The sequence below is a fragment of the Dipodomys spectabilis genome, unplaced genomic scaffold, assembly GCF_019054845.1.
Source record: "Dipodomys spectabilis isolate Male_0828 unplaced genomic scaffold, ASM1905484v1 ptg000420l, whole genome shotgun sequence".
Classification (NCBI taxonomy): Eukaryota; Metazoa; Chordata; class Mammalia; order Rodentia; family Heteromyidae; genus Dipodomys; species Dipodomys spectabilis.
In genome coordinates this window covers 2,563,654-2,569,194 of record NW_024871097.1, presented here as the reverse complement: position 1 = coordinate 2,569,194, position 5,541 = coordinate 2,563,654, and positions in this window count along the sequence as shown.

Here is a 5,541-nt window from a genome sequence, read left to right as displayed (position 1 = left end):
GTCCCATGTTTTCCCTTGCTCAAGTACCACTTCTTGTTCGCACACACCCAGTCTATGTGTGAGGGTACTTTCTCCATATTAAGCAATAGGGTAGTACTCACTATCTGAAGGGGAAAGTTCCACAGTATAACCCTATGCCCACATTAGAGGGTGTATAATTTAAAGTATTTTGAGACAAACAGTGAAACTAGAATTGAAATGCTCCTTAGGGACATTTTCTTGGAGCTCATTAGTTTAACCAGGAGAAATGTAAATATCCATAAATTTTGGAGCTAATTAGTAAATATCTGAATTAACACTAGATCCTAGATATTGTGTTATTACAAGTCAACATTGTATTCTTGTTACATCAGAATCCTTTCCTACTTGCCAATGTGTAAGAGAAAATGAAAGAAAGGCATTAAAGCAAAATGCCTTATCTTTTTAGTAATTTAATCCTAGTGGTGAGGGTAATGTCTGAACTCTTCCATTCAATAAAAGCTTGAAGTTTAAAAGAGCACTTCCTACCTATAAGAATTTTTGGCAGGTTGATTGACAGGGTTATTTAATCATGGAGATATCATCAAAACACTTATCCTATTGACATTGTCTATATCTATTTAGTTTTCAAATCCAAATTGCATGTTTCCTTCAATGTAACAGTTTTGACCTTTTCTTCCTGCAAATTCTTTCCTTTCTTTACTTCTGTAAATCTGCATTTATTACTTTCTTGTTTCTTGTTTTATTTATCTCATTCTTCCAATCTTGTCCACACTGGTACTCACATTGTACAGAATTGTGTCAGAACTTTCCTTTTCCTCTTCCCTTTAATAATGCCCCCGATTTTATTATTCTTTTTTATATTCATGGTCATGGATATTTTGATAATGTCTAAACAAACCTATCTTTGCATTTGTTTAATATAAACTTTGGAACTATCAGAGTTTTTTCCCCTAAATCCATCATTTCTACCTGCAATCTCTATCACCAATGATATCACTAACACAGTTGCCTGGCCAGAGATATAGAACACTTTAGATTTCTTCTTACCCTTCTGCTCCCACCCATTAGATAAAATGAATTATCAAGATTTTCTGAGTTTCTGCCAATAATATGATTTCTATGTACTCCTTTTTATGCCCATGAAACCAGCCTGTTCATGTAATCATCACTGGTCACCTAGACTTAAACAACCTTTTACAAAGTATGTTTTTCACCACAGTCTTTTCATATTGGTCCTTTCCATAACCAAATTACTTCTGCTTGTAAGCACACAGAGTGAAGAGCACAGACACAAATTTTAGTATCATTATTTACTCATTACATTGACTACTGGCCTTACATTTCTCATCTGTAAATAGAGGCAATATACCAGAAATATTGAAGAATATAATTGTTGACTTCTAGAGCAAAAAAAAAAAAGAAAAGTGAAGAGTCCTTACGTTTTTCCCCTTAGCTTACAAATAAGGAAAGAATCAAATTCAGTTTGTTGGTATAAAGTCACAAATTCTTTCGTGCAGAAATAAAAATAAATTTTCCTCCTGGCTCTAAGGACCGTGTTCTTTTAAAGTAACTCCAGATATGTAAGTGGTATTATGTAAATTGTGTCATGTGTTTACAGCTATATTGAAGAATATGTCATTGGAAAACATTGGTTATTGAATAGTGTCTTTATGAGAATTGTATTTGAACTAATCACACTAAGTTGAAAACTACATCTTAGTCCATCAAAATATTTCTTATTGCTTTATTTGTTGCCAAGTGTTGTTAATAAATTTATACATAGATTTTCTCTAGTTAACTGGATGGAAACTAAAACTGATCATGGATTTCTTCCTAATGAATGAAGCATGCTTGAGGCATGCGTTGTTAACTTCTAGGGATATATAACTAAGCCAATGGCTATGTGGGTAGTGAGAGGCCTTCTCCTAAAGTCCCAAGGCTAGAACAAACAAGATCAATTGTAACAGAAAGCACTCAGCTTATTATATTTTATCTATGAGGGATAATCAACATGTGCAAATAAATGATTTTATTTATAAGAAAACAATAGTACCAAGAAAAGTGAGTATATTTAGAGAGACTGAAAGAATAACATTAGGGTTTTTAATGTCTCACCTGTTTATGTGATTGTATTTCCTGATATTGAAACTCTCCTCGTTATTCTTATTGTATTAACCCAATGCTTTTTATGTACTATGTATTTAATGTGGGAAATCTGGCTTAAAAGATGTCTAAAAATTTTTCCTTTCCAATCACAACCTTGTTATTATTCAGGCTACACCGTGGTCATCATTATCTTCATCAAAATTATTATTAGAATCATAAGTGCGAATTATTGAACATATGATACCTGTCTATGATTTTGCAATATTTGTATTTTGATTAATAATTTTAATGTTACCACTGTGCATGCATCCATGTTAAAATTTTGAATAAGTAAACAAAAAAAAACTAAGCCATATCAGGTAGTTTGACTATGTGCTTATAACAAATTATTGAGTAGATTTTTGAGCCATTGCAAATTCCTAACCAGTATGAATTTTCTTCCTCTCTCCCTGTCATTACACACAAATATTTAAGAGTTTGAACAGAATTTTTTCAAGTAATATACTACAAATGTTACTACAATATCATGTGTATATCTAAAATTCTCTTGAAATTAATAAACTCTACTTTCTATTGAAAGATTAATTATTTTCACTAGGAAACTTTTGGAAAAATAGACTGCCTATCTTTGAAATGAAAAATAGTTGAATAAAAGTTTCAGAGGGAGTTCCGGATGGTGGTGGAGGAGAACCTGGAGGCTACAAACAAGCTCTCACATAGAAAGCAGGTTTGTTTTTTTTTTTCCAGTGAACCGTCCTAAGCCAGAGAATCACACCCAGTGTGCCATCACAGGACAAAGAGTTAGGCCAGAGAGGGAAAATCCAGGCAAGGAGACAGATCTGAGCACCTGCCAGCTGCCGCAGCTGCTGCTGCAGCTGTGCGGCAGCGATGGTGGCTGTGGCCGCCATACCTGCAACACAGAGAGTCCAGGACGAAGACACCAGAGGTGGCAGGTGAGTGGATTTTACTCAACACCAGCAAGAACTGACAAGGGGCAGACATCTTCATCCTGCAGTTCGCAGACCAGAGACAACACAGGAACCAAGATTCTGGCGTGAGTAGAAGCCTGACATCCTCACTCCTTCTCAAGGATCAGAGGAGGGAAGGCCACCCCTCCCATCCCCACTACCAGAGATCTCCGTCTTTGAGACTGACAAAGGCCTGATGAGCAGCTAGCTCCAACTCAGGCATTGGAAGAAAACAAGAGTAATTTAGCAGGTCACAGGAACCTACCTGACCTGCTAGGCTCAGCTCCACCCAGGGAAAATTCACCCAGCACAGGCAGCAAGCCACAGGAGTGGATTTCTTCACTGGGTACACAGAGACAGATGCTGCCCCTCCCTAGAGCAGCCTTGAAAACCAATTGAAATACAGTAAATATAAACCCTGATAAAGGTTCCAGGCTAGGTGTGAGTGATTCAGAAGCTAGCCCCTCAGGGAAAAGCTACTCTTTGCTGAGAGGCCTCAACTCTACCCAGAACCTAGCCTCATCACAGCATCTCTAAACTAGAGGAAACAGCCATCTCCCTATTTTGTGATACTCAAAGCAGATCTCCCTCCCATTGAACTAGCCTGGGAGGAGGATCCAAAAATACTGAGTAAGAAGAGCATTTTTCTGCCTGCTCATACTAACTGACTTAAGAAACCAACCAAGCCACAGCAAAATCAAACACCACAAGCAGACCAGAGACTCCAACTAGAGACAGGTTAAGGACACAAGGGAGATACAGGATCTTCCCATCCCCCCCCCCTAAAAAATCAAAGAACTTTTTTGTACCTTTTATTAAAAATTTTTTTCTAAAACTTTTTAAAAATTTTAATATTGAATTTTTTTGAAAAAATTGTTTTCTATAAACTTTTTTTTCTTCCTCTTATAAGTTTTATTTTAAGAGTATAAGTGTGTGCTTCGTCTCTTTTTTCTTTTTTTTTCTTTCTTTTCCTTTCTTTTTTGTTTAGCGCTACTGACCTTTTGATCCTTTTTTTCTTTCCTTCTCATTCTTTTCACCTTTTCTTCTCCTTTGTTCTTCTTTGCATGACTTAATTGCTCTTCTGCTCGTCCTCAGGTATATCTGTAGATGATTATTAGATCTTATCACCCATTGTGTACACACTTAATCAAGAAATGTCTTACTCAAGTCAAAAACTTTTAGACTTAAATTCCTTAATAGTAGTACTACCTCTCTCTCTCTCTCTCTCTCTCTATATATATATATATACACATATATATATATACATATATATAAAGAGGTAGTATATATATATATATAAAGAGGTAGTATATATATGTATATATATATAATATTTTAAGCATTTTTAAAGTTTCCCACATCTCCTTTTTATCCCTACGCTTATCTTATCCTATCCACATTCTTCTCTGAATATTACGTTTTTAATTTGCATGATTTTTAAGTTTTTAAGTGTTTCACTTTTTAATTTTTAATAGTTGTTTTTCAATTTTTTCTTTTCTCTTTTTATATCTTTCCCTTCTTTTCTTTTCTCTTTCTCTACTATCATTCTATTTATTCTATCCAACCTATTTCCTGCTTTGAGATTAGGACTTAGTTAAGTTAACTCACCCTCTGCCTTTCCATATCCTTCTATTCCTATTACTACCTACATCTCTCCCTAAACCTAACAATTAGTAGTTTGCCATATTCTTCTTTGTGGTTCGTAACCCATTAATATATAGTTGTTTGATGTTGAATAGATTTATATGTTGGACTAGAGTGTATCTGCAGACTTTGACTGAGCAACTATAGATGTTGGTTGATGCTTACCTTAAGATAGTGATCTAGCACAAAAGTGGTGTTGCTTTCATCCCAAATGGGCAGGGCAAGCAGGAAAAACACAAGAAAAATGGTACGTCCGTGTATCTCAACTCCCACTCATGATAATCATTGGACAGAACAGATAATAATCCAGAGGAGAGTTCCCAAAAAGCTCTACAAACACCACAGGTATACATGGTAAATGAAAAGATTGAAAACCTGCAACAGACTCTGTATGAGCGTGATAGGGAGAGAGAGGAGGCAAAAGAAAGGCCAATGCAGGAATATCATGAGAATGAGGAAGCTACTCAAAGATTGATACAGGAATTGTGTGAGCAGCTTGAGAGCACTCTAAAAGAAATAAAGGAATGGTGTGAGCAGGCTGAGATCAGTCAAAGAGAGCTAGAGGAATCACATGAACCGAAGGAAGCTAATCAAAGAGTAATACAGGAATTGAGAGAGCAGGATGAGAATACTCAAACATCATTAAAGGCATTCATGGAATCCATAAATGGAGAACTGAAAGAACTAAAGAAGTCCACAAAGGGAATGCTGAATGGAACCCAGCAGAAGGAATGGGAGTCCAAGAAAACTATAACCAATCAACTAAGTGATTTGAGAATAAACACTGAACACCAATATAAGGAAGTAAGAAGTCATACAAGATCTAAAACAAATCTCCAAC